The 19,074-nt window shown below is 42.2% G+C and overlaps 1 protein-coding gene across 2 annotated transcripts in view; it reads right to left on the reverse strand.

The window, feature by feature from the left end:
• MMEL1 (membrane metalloendopeptidase like 1) overlaps positions 1-17,046 on the reverse strand; it is a 172,721-nt gene extending 155,675 nt beyond the window's left edge. Inside the window, exon 1 of one of the 2 annotated variants that reach the window (XM_030186088.1) lies at positions 16,994-17,046. The gene's annotated coding sequence lies outside the window, so the exon portion shown is untranslated. Of the gene's footprint in view, positions 1-15,752; positions 15,829-16,993 lie in introns of those variants that run through there. The other variant, XM_030186087.1, reaches the window with a different exon arrangement.
• Between the last annotated feature and the right edge of the window lie 2,028 nt (positions 17,047-19,074).

Consider the following 19,074-nt stretch of genomic DNA (forward strand, 5'->3'; position numbering starts at 1 on the left):
CTGGAGGAGCACCAGCCAATCAGAATGAATATGTATATGATACCTCTACATTCAGGGCATCCACTGCATGCAAATATATCTTATACATATACCTGTGGATTTCCTGAAAACCTGACTGCCTGGTGCTTCCCTAGAACAGATCTGAGAGCCACTGACATAGATTGGCAGGTGATGACATGTGTGAGTTCCTAGCCTGAAAGCCTGACTGAATATGCTCCCCCGGGTTTGAGAACCAGTGACCTAGATCCACAAATAATGGAATTCATCAGTACATTTCACAAGTGAACAACCATCCCAGACCAACCTGTACACATGCTGTTCTGGGAGAGGAGCAAGATACCTCATTTATCTGATTTGTGACTGGTTTATTGCCAATTATCAAGCTTGGCTACCCAATTAGGACACATATGGGGATCGTTGTGTCCCACACTAAGAACTGTGCCAAGCGGATTGAGTTCAGAAGTGAAAAAACAAAACAAAAACAAAAAAAAAGTGGCTGAAACTGTTAGAAGTATTAACTCCTCCAAAACAGAGGTGCAGGAGGAGAGGAGTGTTTAAAGCTAGTCAACATTTACTTGAAGCAAATAAACATTTGATCTTTATATATATATATATATATATATATATATATATATATAATCTTAATAATTATAATAACTCATTGGTGGTGGAATGGGGAGAGGGCTATGCACCTCCCTTCCCCCAAACTCTCCAGGGCTGGGAATGTGTTAGCTGGTGCACTGAGGTCAGTTACAGGCAGTTACAGGTGGGTGGCAGGCATGAATGATCTCTGTTTCCTCATCTCACACATAGTGTGGGCTTCAGGGGACTCAGAATGTGGCCAGTGTTGCCTCTACCTGCTCTTCCCTCCTGCATTTCCAGACATGCTTCCTATTTCAGAGCAGAAGAGTGCAGTTGGATGGCGGAGGAGGTCACAGGAACTGTCAGAACTGATCATCCACTGCCACTGAAGCCCCAGTGTCTATGCGTCTGGCTATAATGGGAAGGAGGTTGGGTGGGAGAGTAAGAGATTTTGGATTTAGCTCACACCTTTTTTCAGTTGTAGCTCAAGGTAAGTTACCTTCAGATACATTTAGATTAAATTCACACCTTTTCAGTAGTAGCTCAAGTGAGTTACATTCCTGTACCTGGAGGCATAGGCACCATCATTCCAAAATGGTCGAAGGCACCAAACACAATAGAAATTACCATCCCTGGACACAGTAAAAGAGCTTACTTGATATTAGGACCTCTCAGCACCCATAGAGCTGGCTCCTATTCATGGAGGGCTCAGAATCAAAGGAGCCAATTCGATAAAACAGCACCTCCTTTTGGATGCCCCAATGCAGCACGGAGATGCCAATTCTATAATGGGAATCAGGGTGCCCTAATTCCATTATAGCAGTGCTTCTCAACCCAGTCCTTGAGGCGCACCTTGTCCCATCAGGTTTTCAGGACATCCACCATGAATATGCATGAGATAGATTTACATACCAAGGAGGCAGTGCGTGCAAATCTATCTCATGCGTATTCATGGTGGATATCCTGAAAACCTGATGGGACTAGGTGTGCCTCAAGGATTGGGTTGAGAAGCATTGCATTGTAGTATGCAGTGCAAGCCTGCACTGATACACCCAAAAGGAAGGCGTGCCCATTTTTGCTAAGCCAATGGCAGGCATAAGTGGGTGTGTCCAAAATCACCACTCTATGAGTTCATCTGATAGTATTCTATATGACATACATATTGATGGTAGATAATGACAGCCTCACGGCCCGTCCATATGTATGTCCCCTTTGCAGGTGTGTGCTACGACTCTTATAACTGCCAGTATAGGCACCCCAAAATCTCTTCTCTCCCACCCAACCCCCTTCCCCCTATAGCCAGATGCATAGACACTGGGGCTTCAGTAGCAGTGGATGATCAGTTCTGACAGGCCCTGTGACCTTCTCCTCTGTCCAACTGCACTCTTCTGCTCTGAAATAGGAAGCATGTCTGTAAATGAGTGGAAGAGTAGCCTAGTGGTTAGTGCAGTGGACTTTGATCCTGGGGAACTGAGTTCAATTCCCACTGCAGCTCCTTGTGACTCTGGGCAAGTCACTTAACCCTCCATTGCCCCTGGTACAAAGTAAGTACCTGAATATATGTAAACTGCTTTGAATGTAGTTGCAAAAACCTCAGAAAGGCGGTATATCAAGTCCTATTTCCCTTCCCTTCCCCTTTCAACTCATGTAACTGCTGGGCACCATTTCCAATGGAGAGTTAAATGACTTGTCCAAGATTACACGCAATGGGATTTGAACCAGGTTTTCACTCATTGTCAGCCCAGTGCTCTAACTACTAGATGACTCCTCCACTCTATAATTTAGATTGTATGCCCTCCAGTCCCTGGACCATTCTGTCTGATTCTTGTGCCTGTCTGACTTCAACCAGACAGATGCGTTTTATTGTACTGCCCCATTATTATGGAATTCACTGCCTGCTGACCTTTGTATTGACCAAGCACACCACCCAAAGTAGTTAGAAAAAAAACAAGTGAATCAATACCAACCAATCATGTGAGATGGAGGTCAATACCAACCAATCATGAGTCCACCTCATATGGCATTTTTCTTAGTATGTCAGAGCTCAATGTTTGAATAATGTTTTTCTTGAGTGATAATGAAAATAACAGTTATAAAAAATGATGGAGGTGTTATTGACCTATGAATGATAAAGGAGTTGCCATTGAGCCACCATACAGTAGGCCACAAATCGTGGCAAGATGAGGTGGGCTTACGACTGCTGAGGTCTTTTCCTCCAACTCAAATGATTGGTTGGTTTTGATTCGCTCATTTTTTCTAACCACTGTGGATGGTGTGCTTGAGCAATTCTGTGGTTTGAATTATTTATTACTCCTATTCAATGGTTATTTGACCTACCAGAGAATTAGGACAGGCTTGAAAACCTGTTTCTTTATCTAAGGTTTTGGAATGGCTTCCAGTATTTCCTGACTGCCACCGGTGGGCTTCAGCTGTGGCTATATTTGGCCTCTGCCCTGCTCTGTATCATCCTTTCCTATCATCAACCGTCTTCCTCTTTCCTGTAGCTTTCTTCCTCTGACCTTTTATTTAATGGTGCTCATTTCCCCCTTTCTATTTTTTAATGTAAACTGCCCTAATTATTTGAGATGGCAGTATATCAAGTCCTGAAATAAATATAAACAGAAGAATAAGAAAGCAGAAAAGAAATTGAAGAAGGATCAAGAAAGGAAAATAAAGGAAATAAACAACAAGAATAAAAGATGAACAAATACAAAGGTTTGAAAATATTGTATTGACTTGTTTTGCAGCTGCAGATGAACAGGTAGGAGGGTAGAAGCTAGTGGGGTTGATGCTAGGGAAGTGGGGGGGCATGGCTATGGGCGGAGAGATGGATGTTTCATGGGTGTTCTGAAATTGACACGTGTAGTTATAGAATATGTCCCAGCGCGTGTAAATCTAAATGGAGGTGCAACGTTTTAGGGGCTGGGATATCAACTAAGCATATTCTATATACGGCATCTAAAGCTAAGACCACTTTCCTCTGTAGCTTAGTATAAAGCCCCCTAAGTTATGCACACAAGTTATAGAAAAATGCCAGTTTCACGTGTTGGCAGTGGCGTAGCAAGGGCGGGGCAGTGGGGGCGGTCCGCCCCGGGTGCACGCTGCTGGAGGTTACTTCCTGTTCCGGGGCATAGGGAGCAGGGAGCCAGCGGAGCCGACAGGCGCGCGGCTGCACCCTCCAGCAGCCAAGAATGCACCTGGGGGGGGGGCTTGATACGCTGGGGAGGGGGGTGTCATTTTACTGAGGGGGGCTTGAAGCACCGGGGGGTCGTGCTGCACCCTAGGGGGGGGACACTGCTGCATCTGGGGGGCTGCGCAGCGGCGATCTGCCCCGGGTGCCTTCGATGCAGATGCCAAATGTGTGTTATCACTTTGGGCATTTTTTTTAGCATGGACGATTTAAATTTAGATGCAGGAAACAGACGCCAACGTGTGCTTTCGCTTGAGTCTGCTGTTTCTCATTGACCAGCGCTTAAGAGCTTGAAGAAGCTTCCTTCTGCTTTCAAAAGCAATCAAAACTGGCAGATTTTGCAGAACGAATCACGAGAGAAGCATGAGAGTCATGGGAAATCCAACACTCTAACGCCTGCTCCAACCTGGCATTATTTCTTGCAGTGGTAAGGCAGTTTTGTTTCGGAAGCTCTTTTCTGAGCATTGAGGAGGAATACCAAATGGCCTCATTAACATGAGCTTGACTACATTAGCAGGCTACTTGCATTGCTTATCTGTGCACTCGTTTGTTTCCCGCGCTCGGAACATTCTTTTCAGGTAAATGTGGTCTAGTATGGTGCTAATGGCCCCAGGACCCATGTTTACTTTTGAGCACTGGGGCCTTAGTTAGGATTCTGCAAATTGTGTCCACTTAATCCACTGTGGGCAACTACAAGAGGGGCATGGATCTGGGAGGGGCATGGGTGGATCAGGGGTGTACCTAGCATTTATAAGGACAGGTTATAGAATATGAGCAGTTATATGTCTAATTACTTACAGTCAGGGGCGTAGCCAGGCTTCGGTGGGAGGGAGGGTCCAGAGCCCGAGGTGAGGGGAGCACATTTTACCCCCCCCCAGTGCTGCCGCCCCCCCGCCATTTTTAACCCCCCACCACCACCTTTGACCTCACCCCGGCGCCAACCCTTTCAACCCCCTCTTCCCCCTGCCGCCGCCAACCCTCTCCTGCCATCGGGTATCTTTGCTGGCCGGGGTCCCCAACCCCCGCCAGCCAAAGTTCTCTTCTCCAGCACGGCCGCGTTGCTGATCTGCAAGGACAGGCTTCTGTTTCTGTGAGTCTGACGTCAGACTCACAGAAAGAGAAGCCTGCCCTTGCAGATCAGCAATGCGACCACGTAGGCTTCTGTTTCTGTGAGTCTGATGTCCTGCACATATGTGCAGGACATCAGACTCACAGAAAGAGAAGGCTGCCCTTGCAGATCCAGCAACGCGGCCGCGCCAGAGAAGAGGACTTCGGCTGGCAGGGGTTGGGGACCCCGCCAGCAAAGGTACCTGGCGGTGGCGAGGGAGGGTTGGCAGCAGGAGGGGGGGAGGTCGAAGGGGTTGGCCAAGGTTAAACACAAAAGGTTTTATTTGCAATGTGGTGGGCTTCTGGGTGGAGGATTGTTGGATTGGGAAGAGAGGGGAGATGCCATCATGCCAGACTATGGGGGAGGGGGAGGTCAGGGCAGGGGCGCTGTTGGGCTAGAAGGAGGAACAGAAGGGTAGGGAAGGGCAGTGGCTCCCAGTAGAAAAAGGAAAACATGGTTAGATATTTGTTGTTTATCATTTGTTAGGGTTTTTTTTTTAATTATATGTTTAATCATAGGGGAATATTTTGCCTTGTCAAACGTAAGGTTTTACTTTTATTTTTGTATATGATACTTTTTTTATGATGAACATGGGGAGGATAATGTTTTGAGTTTATTCATTGTTTTTTTTTTTTTTTTTATTATCTTTATTGGCATCAGTGCAATACATGCTTACACTCTACTCTCTTGTAAGTAAAATATGATTCCTCAGTAAACCAAATGAAGCAGCAAAAAGTAGAACAAAGTTTTGCTAACAACATAATCTCTATACACCTCTCTTTGAATCTTTCCTCTCCCAGGTTAATCATGAGCGATTCGGAGTCACTTGACAATATGGAATATCCATGGCCATATCTGACATCGATGTTTAAGTTGAAAAGTATAGATGGAAATGTTAACAGTAGTTGTATTCATTCATTGTCTTATATTCCAGCAAGTATATTGCCTCTTGGATTACAGAATGTCCTGTAGACCAAGCGTGTCCAGTCTATGGCCTGATGGGTAAAGGCTGAGAGAGGGTTGAATGAGCAAGAGAGAGTGGGCAAAGACTGAGGAGGGGTTACATGATGAGCGTTATAGTACTTAGTAGTATTTTGAAAAGTTGCTCGCATGGTTGCAGGATACAGAAGACCAGACTGATCTCCTATGGCTTTCAACGTGGGCCGCATTGACAAAAACATTTTCCTCTTTTTAGCAGTGGTTTTGGAGAAGTCGGGAACCAGAAGGAGTTTTGCCCCTCCATAAAGCACAGGAGATTTAGATCGAATAGTATTTAAAATTAACATCAGCTGATCATGACGCAAGAATTTAACATTTATAGGGCGCGGGTAATTTTTCCCAGGAATAGGCCACAGCGCAATACGGTGAGCATGTTTTATATCAATAATGGAGTCAGTTGGAAGCGCCGCGATTTTTATGAAGAGCGTTTTAAAAAATTGAATCATATCTTTACCCTCAGATTGTTCAGGAAGCCCTAGTATTCGAATATTGTTTCTTCTTATACAATTAGAAAGATCTTCTATTTCCTGCTGCAGGAGATCAATTTTATTTAACTTGTGATTTGTCTCCAGATGAAGTGCATCTTTGAGGAATTCAATTCGCGCATTACACTGAGTGAGTTGAGTAGAAGTAGTAACTAATTTCCGATTTGATTTCAGAGGTAGTAGTGAGATTTTGCTGCATAAGAATATGTAACGCTTTAATATCATCAGCGAGAGACTCCGCTTTATCGTGAGGCAATGGCGCCTGAAGGGCCTTCCATTCCTGTTGGTTTTTGACACCATTGTGCAAAGGCATGAAAATCGCAGAGGTTAAAGCCAGAAAAAAAACAGGAACGCAGGCTGCTATGAATCACTTAGTAGTGAAGCTGGTGAGAGAGAAAGCCCTACGCGTCCATGCTGGATAAGGTCACGTGACGTCCCCCTCTCATGAATATTTATTGTGGATATCCTGAAAACCTGACTGGCTGGGGTGCCTCCAGGACCAGATTTGGGAACCTCTGCACTACAGGATTCAGCTTAAAATTCTTACATTAGCATTTAAGGCAATCCATACTGGCCTGCCAGAGCATTTGGCTGCCATTACTATTCCTTATGTTCCTGTGTGTAACTTGTGATCTTTGAATGGTTTTAGACTTGTTCATCCCAATCCTCGCCAGGCTTATTGGGATATTATGCGGAGAAGTGTCTTTTATTTTATGGCCTCATTCCTATGGAACAGCTTGCCCCTCAACATTAGATCTGATCAATCCTTGAAGAATATTAAGAATATCTTAAATACTTGCTTGTGAGTTAATATCGAAGTTTGCAGAAATGCAGTGTTTTAGTTGTAGCCATTGAAAGTAGCAGTGATTATGTAAATTATACTTTGCCTGTAGTGTAGAAAAAGGTAGCCACTTGTGATTATCCAATAGTTGATGTAGAAACCATATTTTTGTCTAACATTATGTCATCAGTTGTCTAATGGGAAGAAAACGGCATCTAAATGGTACAAAATCTTCCAAGAGCACTCTTCTCACTCTCCTTCAGCCTTACAAAACATTTGGAACAAAGAACTCAATTCTCAAATAACTGCAGAACAATGGGAAAAAATCTGGACATTACTATATAAATCCTCAAAATCATCTGCTCTTACCCAATCATCATTCTACATCTTGCATAGAGCTATGTGGACACCTTACAAACTTTCCAAAATATCTAAAGAAGTCTCAAATAGATGCTGGTCTTGTAACAACCATGTAGGTACTTTAGACCACTTAATTTACCATTGTCCTATACTGGATGAGTATTGGTCTCGTATAGAGGACACTATTTCCAATATTCTAGATTTTAAGATCTCTCTAACATACAAAATCATAATCACGGGAGAATTTGGTTTAAACACAGTAATACAACCTCAAATAGCCAAATTATTACGTATATTGATTCAAGTTGCTTTAAAACTGATATGTCAAAATTGGAAGGACTTTACGAAGTTATCTTATGATATGTGGTGGAATACAGTATGTCTTTACGCTAAATATGAAAAAGCTGCTGCAGAGAAATGCGGCTCCCTTTTAGCATTCAATAAAACCTGGTCTCCTATACTCAATTACTCATCCAGTTAATATTAATTATTATAATCTATGCAAATATAAATGGGTACTAATTACATATATATGTATAATTTCTTATCTCCACCTCTAACATTTAGTAATATGCTTATTCCTATAGATATACAATACCTGTAATGAAACAGGATCAGGGATCCTAGAGTTGTTGTAAAAACTGTCTATAATTCTTCTACAAGTCAGTGTACATAATCAAACTTGTTAAACTATTATTAAGTCTCTGGTACTTAATTTCCTTTCTTTTTGTTATTTCAAAATTAATAAAAATGATTGAACATAAAAAAAAATACTTGCTTGTGTTCTTGTACTTATGCTTAACCCAAGAAGGGCACCCTGGAGGCAGGGCACTGCTTGGCAATCAGGTATACTGCTATTTCATGCATGTGATCTTTCCTGTCAATTACTGGCATTCTTTTATTTTTATTTTATTTTCTTATGTACATTGCTTTGATTTACTCATTAAAAAAGGCGAATCATAACATTTTAATAAACAAATGAAACTTCCAAATACTCTTAATGGGTCAATATTCAAATATACCATCAGTGTTTCTTTTAAATGCCAGCCTCAGTATTTAAATATTATATGGTCCTTGTCAATAAAATAATTCAAACATAAATATCATTTCACTTTTAAATACAGACTATAAAATTTATGCAAGACGTATGTGTTGTAGAATACAGAACATTATTCATTCACTCATACACAGAGATCAGGCTGGTTTCATTAAATCTAGGTATGGTGCTGATAATACTAGACTATTATGTCATCTCATTCACTTTGCCCGGTCAAAGGATTACCCTATATTATCTGTTTCTTTAGATGCTGAAAAAGCCTTTGACCGGGTAGAGTGGAAATACCTGTTTAGTGTTCTTGGGCAGTTTGGTTTTCCTGAATTCTTTCTTCATATGCTGCACTTATTATATTCATCACCTCAGTGGCGTAGCCAAGGGTGGGCCTGGGTGGGCCTAGGCCCACCCACTTTGGACTCAGGCCCACCCAGTAGCAGCACATCTATGATGTAGTTGGCAGGGATTCCGAAGCCCCACTAGCTGAAAACTCCCAACAACTGTCCCTATACCTTGTAAATAGCAGATCTTCACCTGCAGCAAGCAGTGACTGATACATACTGCTCACACCGGACCCATAGCCTCCCCTCTGACGTATTTCCTGCCTATGTGGAAACAGGAAGTTGCAGCAGTGGGAAGGCTATAGGGCCAACAGGACCAGTGTGTCTTAGTTGCTTCTCACTGCCAGTGAAAATCTGCTATTTAAAAGGTTTGCGGGAGAGGGGGATGTTTGAGACCATATGGCATGCAGGCGAGAGAAGGAGAGACCAAATCACCTATAGGACTCGGTGGGGTTCTTCTGCCCACCCATCTTGGGCCCAGGCCCACCCAAAATTGGGTGTCTGGCTACGCCCCTGCATCACCTTCTGCATGAATTGCAGCTAACGGAGAACTATCTAATTCATTTGTATTGCACAGAGGCACCAGACAAGGTTGCCCTATCTCTCCATTATTATTCAGTCTGGCTCTTGAACCCCTTTTAGTGGCTATTCGTACATCCAAAGCTATAACTGGAGTTTCCTTGGGTAAAGAGGAGTTCAAACTTTCAGCATATGCAGATGATATATTGTTATACCTCACTAACCCACAATCATCTATGAAAGCCCTCATTCACTTAATCTTTCACTTCTCAAACCTTTCAGGTTATAGAATTAATTGGGACAAAACAGAGCTGATGCCTTTGAATGATGTTTATGTTCCCTTCACTATTCAAGGCTTTCCTCTTAAATGGGTAGGTCTCCTCTATTAAATATCTTGGTGTCTTCTTTGATAGAGATCTCTTAACTACTATCAAAATTAACTCTTGACAAAATTTTTGCAAAAATCGAGACCTCTTTAACACCGTGGTCCCCACTAAATTTAACATGGTGGGGAAGGTTGGATACTATCAAAATGGTGATAGTACCCAAGATCATATATAGTCTGAGTATGATCCCTCTTCTTTTTCCCTATTTCTATTTCTATAGAAGGTTGGAAAAATTGCTCTCTAACTTTTTATGGAATCTTAAGGTACCCAGAATCTCCTTAGGCAAATTAAAACTGTCTAAATTACAAGGTGGAGTTAGATTCTCCGACCTCCTGCTATATCATAAAGCTTTTATTATACATCAGGGTATGGAATGGATTACTCCTCTGAATGATGCTTCTTTGCCTAGATGGCTAATATTTGAACAATCCATTATAGACCCATTAATACATTCTCATCTAATTGGCATGCGACTTCCTAAAAATATTATCTCCAATCCTATCATCGATGTTACTCATAAATTATTGTCATCATTTGATAAATCGTTAGGCATTCCTTGGTTCACCACAACATTCGTGCCTATATGGAACAACTCCAAATTTAAAATTGATCAAAAACATGTTTCATGGTCTCAATGGCAACGTATAGGAATATGGGCCTTTAAAGATTTTATTGACTTAAAAAACCTAACCTGGAAATCTTTCTCAGATATGAAAACTGAATTTTCATTATTAGATTCTCAATTTTATCAATGGCTACAGGTTAGCTCTATGTTGAAAAAAAGTAATCTACAAATTCAACAAATGTCTCAACCCCCAGAGCTTATTGATATAAAAATGCAACTCCAACATTCAGGTCATGCTGCTTCCCACATATATAAATATATTCTAAATAAATCTCCTATTAAATGTATAGGTTTACATAAATGTTGGGAGGAAGATATTCGCCTATTTCAGATAAGTTATGGGATCCGTTATGGAGTTCCTTATTTAAATGTTCCAAATCTTCATCAACATTACAATCCCTGTATTTCTTTATGCATAGATCCAGGTGGACACCTCTTTAATTGCATACAATTGATCCCTCTAATTCTAATTTATGTTGATCCTGCCAATCTCAACAAGGTAATATTAAACATCTTAAATTTGATTGTGTATATATTCAAAATTATTGGAAAGATATATGGTTATTAATGGTAGATGTATTCCATCTTCCTGGTTCAATAACTTATAAATATGTGATACTTAAAGACCAATGTTTTAAAAGCATTCTAAAATTTAATGAATGTATTCTTGTCAATACCATGTTGACCTTAGCTCTGAAAGTAATTTTTTCGTATTGGAAGACCTTATATCAAGTTTCCTACCAAGAATGGTGGAATTTACTGTTTCAAACTTATAAATATGAAACATATTTTGCTAAAAAATCATTTTGCTTTGCTTTGCATGAGAAAAAAATGGTTTAACTTGCCTGCTTGGGTGCCTCCAGGACCCGGTTTGGGAACCACTGCTGTAGTGAATAGGAAGCCAGTGACATTTTTGAAGCAGAGGAGTAACTGGTAACATGGAATGTTGCTACTAATTGGGTTTCTTGCCAGGTACTTTTGACCTGGATTGGCCACTGTTGGAAGCAGGACACTGGGCTAGATGGACCATTGTTCTCACCCAGTACGGCTATTCTGATGCTCTTATAATTGGCAGAGCAGAGTAACTGTGCTGCAGTATTCCGGAGCATTTGTAAATGTTTAAATTCCGAATTAGGAAGCCTGGAGTAGATGACATTGCAATAACCACGATCCAATAAATGCATGATATATTGTATGCAGAGCGTCAAACTCAAGGATACTCTTAACTGATCTAAGACTACGAAGGGTAAAGAACCCTGACTTCAAAACTGAGGACATCTGAGCAGTATGACTCCTAGTTATTTAATTCAGCGACTGGCTGAATTGGAGTGCCAAATAAGATAGGGACAATAGAAGGGATAGCTGCATTCCAGTGGCATAGCTACATGGGGCCACGGGGGCCTGGGCCCCTGTAGATTTAGTCCTGGACCCCCTGCTGATGACTCTCTAGACCCCCCTCCCACCGACAACCCTTTCTCGCCACCACCATCGGCTACCTTTGCTGGCGGGGGACACCAACCCGAGGTCCTCTTCTTCTAGCGCAAGGCTTCGTTCTGTTTCTGTGTGTCTGACGTCCTGGTTGGGGTCCCCCGCCAGCAAAGGTAGGCGGCGATGGGGAAGGGTTGGTAGCGGGAGGGGGGTCGAGAGGGTAGTCAGTAGGGGGGGGGTCAATGTTGTTGTTGGTGGTGGTGGCGGGGGGGCTAAAATGTGCCCCTTCACCTCGGGCTCTGGACCCCCCTCCCGCCGAACTCTGGCTACGCCCCTGCTGCATTCACAATAAGCCAGCAGGCTGTACTTTTGTTGGGGTTAAGAACCAAAAAAACGTGTGGCAAGCCAATCTGATACTTTGTCCAAGCAGTCTTTAAGAAGAGAAAAGTTTGTATTTGAACAGTGAGCAATCAAAATGCCATCAGCATAAAAGCAAACACTGAGGTTGGTGGCCTGTATAAGTGAAGCTAATGGGTTAAGGTAAATATTAAAAAGAATCAGAGAGATGATTGAAACCTGAGGGACCCCATAAGGCTGGGCAAAAGAATGTGACTGTGCAATGTATGAACCTGAAAAGTACGATTCTGAAGAGAGGAAGTAAACCATTGAAGCACAGTGCCTATGAGTCCAATTGAGGAAAGATGTTGGAAGACCGAAGTGTGGTCAATGACATTGAATGCCACTGACAGATCTAAGGATACTAGGAAAGCTATGAAAACAATGCACGACCACCTGAACTTCAGGAAATCACTAAAAACCAACCTCTTCATAATGGCCTACCCCAATGACCACACGTAAACCTCTTCACCCAGCAACATTGCTTGACTATAATCGTACTGGACAACAAGCAATCTTCATCCCTTGCGACTCTCCACTTATAATTCATACGATCACTATACAACCTTGTATCTGTTATCAACCGACTGGGCAAATGCCTTCACAGTACTATGTAAGCCACATTGAGCCTGAAAATAGGTGGGAAGATGTGGGGTACAAATGCAATAAATAATAATAATATTATTATTTCTCCAACCAGAGCAGCCAAGTTACCCGGTTCCAAGAGGTAGACTTTAAGCCAGTCCTGGATATCTAACAAACCTATCCTTATGCATAGTGGGACCTGCTGTATTGATTTGAATGGATAGAACAAGGAGGTTTAATTGACAGGAGATGGTATCATGTGACAAGACTGAAGCCATAGCCGCTTCTTGATACACTCAAATCAAAGCAAACTATTGGTCCATGCCAAGCCATGCATAGACGTTCCTTATTTCTAATAAGCGTTTTCTATTGTTTTTAGTGATTCAATATGGTGATAAGCTCCACCTACTGGCTTCAGGCCAGATAATGGGTCAAACATGCTGCTGCCATCTCCTTGTCAAATAAACCTCCTTGGAATACAAATCCCACATTGCAATAGGGATGTCAGTTCAAAACCAGGATTGGCCATAAAATCTCTCTCCTGGAACTGGGAAACTTGGCAGCTCTACCCCAACCATGGTGATAATAAGAGGATTGGGCAATGTATTTTGGCTTATGCTCAAGTCCAGTACCCACATCACTCTGATTCATCTAAAATGTAATCACAAATATATCATATTTTAAAGTATTTTTTGTTCCTTGAAGTCACACTTCAGCTCCCTGTTATGTGATTACATTTTAGATGAATCAGTGTAACAGGGAGCTGAAGTGTGACTTCAAGGAACAAAAAATACTTTAAAATATGAGCATTGGGACCTTCTTGATAGCCTAAGAAACCTAGACTTGATCCTTCACCTTGACTCCCTTGTGTAATGCCAGACCATCATGTTACAGAGGAAGTGATTACAAGCCCCAGGGAGGGAAATCCAGTCTTTGTTGACCAGTAGTACCTATTGGCTGGCTTGTTCCAGTTTTTCTTTTTTTTTGGGGGGGGGGGGGGGGAGGCACAGTGGTCTGCACCTTTTGGACAGGGGACCATTGCAGTGATGACCGGGCTGGACAGGAGGAGTAAGAGACTTTAAAGAGGAGGAAAAATTTCTGGGTAATTCTGATTGTTCTTGGCACCATAGACCCAGTTGAAGCAAACTCCAGTTGGGTTGGAATCACAAGAAAAGGGGAGTAGGGTAATTTTATCACACTTAAACCTTCACTCACAAAAAATGTTATACCGAATGTTCATTTGCTAAGGTTCTATTACCCTATTAATTTCCCTTGTCTCTTTCCATTGCTCTTTTCCTTGTCCTATTCCCTAAGGATACCTTGACTCTGCCTACGCTTAAATTCTCACCATGTAATCCATAACTGAATTGTAACAAATCGTATTTCCATTATTTACAATGTATTGTAAGCCACACTGAGCCCGCAAATAGGTGGGAAAATGTGGGATACAAATGCAATAAAATAAATAAATAATAAAAGAAACCCCAAAACAAAACAGGGTGGCTGAGAATTTAACAGAAACAGAAAAATGAAAGCAGATAAAGACCATATGGCCTATATCCCAGGGGTTGGCAACTCTGGTCCTCGAGAGCCGCAGGCAGGTCAGGTTTTCAGGATATCCACAATGAATATGCAGGAGACAGATTTGCATACCATGGAGGCAGTGTATGCAAATCAAGTTCATGCATATTCATTGTGGATATCCTGAAAACCTGACCTGCCTGCGGCTCTCGAGGACCGGGGTTGCCTACCCCTGGCCTATCCAGTCTGCTCATCCACACCATCTACTCTCCCTATCACTCCCTTAAAGATCCTATGTACTTGTCCCAAGCTTTCTTGAATTCAGATACAGGTTTTCATCTCCACCTGAGGCCTTTCCACAAATTCTCCACCCTTTCCATGAAGACGTATTTCCTTGGGTTACTTCTGAGTCTATTCCCTTTCACCTTCATTCCATCCCCCCTGTTCCAGAGCTTCCTTTCAACTGAAAGAGACTGGTCTCCTGTGCATTTATGCCAGGTAGGTATTTAAAGGTCTCTAAATTAACACATCTGCTCTAAGGAGAGTGGCAACCAAAGTCTAATGTTGCAAAAAGGGACTTTTAATAAGGCAGACTTAAAATTTGTGTAACAAAAGATCTGAGGTGTCCCCCCCACCCCCACCCCAGCAGAACGGTTCTTTCAGATGCACTCATTTAAATGAAAAAGTGAGACATATCAGCACTTAATTGAAGAGAATCATTAAGAACTTAGCAGTTTATTTAAGGCACTGTCTTTTGTCTGAAATCTCTAATACGTTATTCCTTTCTCCGTGTGTCTTATACCAAAGCAATTTGGAAGTCACGACAATATGGTCTTACAAAGCTGTCAGCATTTAACACTGCATTTTTCTTCGGGAAGATAATTAAAAATTCTGTACGGCACTTTATGACAAAAAAAAAAGTCTTGGCAGGAGACTATTCATTTTGAAATTCTGCGCCTGCCTTTTTTTTTTTCTCTCTCTCTCTCTCTCTCATTGTTATTAGAGCTCAGCTATTCCTGCGGAGCAATTTATCCTCATTTACCTGCAAGAAAATTTAGCATCGGCTGTCAGTGACAGATGATAACCATGAACCTTCTCGCATCCTTTTACCAGAATGATCTGGAGAAAGAGAGAAAAAAAAATCGCTCTTCTAAGCTATGAAGAAGGTCATTTGAGAGCAAAAAAACCAAACAATGACATTCTAATGGTTATCAGATTGCATTCTCGTCTGGTTCCTGGATTGTTCCTTTTCCGGAAACCCAAGGACTCAGATGTGAGGAGATTGGCACGGGAGACTGGTGCTCCTGGTTGAATTTTACTACTTGAAACAGGTCATCTTACAGGTCCAGAGAGATCAATCAAAACTCGACACAATGCTTGACTTCCAGAACTCACCATCCATTGGCAAAGCTCCATCAAACCGGCCTCAGAGCGATGAGAAGCCAGTATAATAATCTCTGCTCAAGTTACAGAGAAAGACTCAGGTAGAGTAAAACAGAGAGAAGACCCGAGAGAAAAGCTAGGGATCATTTGGGGTCTATAGGATTGGGTGGAGCAGTAAATTAGTTAGACTGGTACCACAGCTGGGCCTTATGGCGTTTATCCTATGTGCTGAGATGTTCTCTGTTCCCTTGAAAGTGAAATCTGAAATGAATCGTCTTGCGAGTTCCCACTTAGATTCACACCACCAGCCAGAGCAAAACAGTATGTGATGCACAACCGGCTGGGAATAAGATGAAATATTTATTACATTTCGTTTTCACGAGAGGGATCTGAAAAGTCCGAAGGGAGAGACAGCACAACATCAGCATTTTAAATTTACCGTTTCTTCCTCGCTATGACTTGAATTAGACTATCGACTTTACAGCACTATAACTATAACTATCATATAATTATCAAGTTACCTAATATTCTCCTGTAAATGTCTATTTTCTAATATATTTCCACTCTTCATGAAGTATTGTAAACCACATTGAGCCTGCAAATAGGTGGGAAAATGTGGGATACGAATGCAATCAATCAATCAATCAATCAATCAAGTAAAAAGTGAGGGACAAAGTGTAGGGTAGCTAAGCCAGGTAAGTTTCTATCACTACCCAGCCAGAAATCTTAATACTTTACAAGCCGCTGACATTTATAGTTTTCATGCTACTAAAATGCTTATTATTATTTTTAAATTGTAAAAGGTTTGGGTCTCTAACCTTTCTCTGCTTCCACCTTCCTTGTCCTCATCTGCGCTATAGGAAGCAGCAGGGAACAGACCTGTGTTTTGTCCATTAGCTCCAGAATGCAAAAGTGACATTTAAGAATCTTCCTCAAATCGTTCACATTGATGAAATCCTGTTTTGACTTCAACTTTTCCTTTATTGTGATCCTAGTGCAAACTCTTGTGCCTTGCTTGGGTCACTTTGGAGTGACCTGTTATTCCTCTACGAATAATTCCAAGTTCTTTGGTCACTATTCCTCACAGCACTGAAGAAAATCCCCCCCCCCCCCTTCTCAGCTCTCCAGAAAATGATTCATTCATTTGCTAGAGACCTTTTGAGTGGTGGAAAGGCAGAGATCTGAAAAAAAAGAAAAAGTTTCATTTTGCACTTTGAATGCAGGACAGGCAGTTTTCCGAAAGTTGTCCTTACCTCTCTCTTGTGAAGGACGTTTCTGCTGCCAGAGGCAGGAGATTACTGGGGTCTCTCTGATGAAGCTCTGATGCTCACATTTTCCCATGAAACGCTCATTAGCTGCTGGGAGCTTTTAAGGAGCTTTTTCCCAGGAAGATGACTTTACAGGGTGCTGAGATGAAAGATCCTCCTCCACCTCCTCCTCTCTCTCTTTCACTCTTCTCCCCACCCCCCTCCTTCCCCATATTATCTCTCTCTCACACACACATAAACCAACAGGGAGATAGATATGCACAGGTAACTAAGACTGTCCAATGAACACACTGTACTGGAGAGAGATTAGGAAGGTGAACTGTGCTTTAATGCTTCCTTTTCTGCACAGGGCTGAATTGAGGAGACAAAGAGCCATGAATTCATTCATTTATCAATGTAAATGGTTTCATATTCTGCTTTTTCCATGTCCAAAAATACCCCAAGACGTGTACAGCTCTGTATACAATAAAACAAAGAATAATTAAAAGTAAACTCATTCACTAGAGGGAAGGGAAGGTTGATCTTGTAACCACTTAGAATAAAGTACTGTAATGTAAGGGCTATACTACTACTACTACTACTATTTAGCATTTCTATAGCGCTACAAGGCGTACGCAGCGCTGCACAAACATAGAAGAAAGACAGTCCCTGCTCAAAGAGCTTACAGTCTAATAGACAAAAATAAAGTAAGCAAATCAGATCAATTAATGTGTACAGGAAGGAGGAGAGGAGGGTAGGTGGAGGCGAGTGGTTACAAGTGGTTACGAGTCAAAAGCAATGTTAAAGAGGTGGGCTTTCAGTCTAGATTTAAAGGTGGCCAAGGATGGGGCAAGACGTAGGGGCTCAGGAAGTTTATTCCAGGTGTAGGGTGCAGCGAGACAGAAGGTGCGAAGCCTGGAGTTGGCAGTAGTGGAGAAGGGAACAGATAAGAAGGATTTATCCATGGAGCGGAGTGCACGGGAAGGGGTGAAGGGAAGGACGAGGGGTCTTTTTTCAAAGGCCAGCTGAAATGTGGCTTGCGGTAGTGTAGGCGTGGGTTTTGGGCGTGCGCTGATTCATTTTTCAGTGCGCCTGTAAAAAATGCCTTTCCCCCCCCCCCCCCCAAATGGATGTGCTGCAAAATCAAAATTGTTGCGTGTCTATTTTGGGTCTCTGACCTTACCACCAGCCATAGACCTAGCGGTAACAAATTTGGGCAATAATGACCTATGCGCATCAGATGCCATTTGGCGAGCATTCCTTACACGCGTCCGAAAATAAAAAATATTTTTCAGTTGCACGTATTGAACGTGCACCAAAAATGAAATTACTGCAAGAGCCACGCAGTAGTCGGGTGGTAAGTCCATTTTGGCGCATGTTGGGCGCGTGTAGGCACCTAAGCGGCTTAGTAAAAGGGACCCAGAGACTCTTAAGCTAACACTAGAGCTAATTTACCAGATCTTTCTGCATGTGCTTTTGCTCTGGTGGCAGTATGTCCCTAGAGTTCTCACACATACCTTGATGGGTCATGGATATTCGCTGTAACACATTGTAATGCTTTTGTGTTGATTTTTAAAAATAGCATTCTATTTTAGAACATCAGTGGACTCCTGGCTGGGGACTCATCAGCTCGTGAGTGGAGATCCATGGTGGTGACTCTGGAGAGTATTTGGGCTGCTGTCCAGACGCTTGACTCTAGTGTTTCTATACAAAAAATCTTTTTGGGAACTTCCAGTATAGGTACTGTTTCTATGTCAGTTCAAGAAATTGCAACACTTTTTTTCAAAGTATTTGGAGGGAACTAAGGTGGAATTTGCTTCTAAAGTGGAAACTATCAAGGAACAGGTTTTATTTAGATTTTGCTTACACCTTTTTCAGTAGTAGCTCAAGGTGAGTTACATTCAGGTACTCTGGATATTTCTCTGTCCCAGGAGGGCTCACAATCTAAGTTTGTACCTGAGGCAATGGAGGATTAAGTGACTTGCCCAAGATCACAAGGAGCAGCAGTGGGATTTGAACAAGCCACCTCTGAAGACTGGTGTTCTAACCACTAGGCTACTCCTCCATTCCTGGTTAAGTCATTGCAA

Source organism: Microcaecilia unicolor, chromosome 13 (assembly GCF_901765095.1).
Source record: "Microcaecilia unicolor chromosome 13, aMicUni1.1, whole genome shotgun sequence".
NCBI lineage: Eukaryota > Metazoa > Chordata > Amphibia > Gymnophiona > Siphonopidae > Microcaecilia > Microcaecilia unicolor.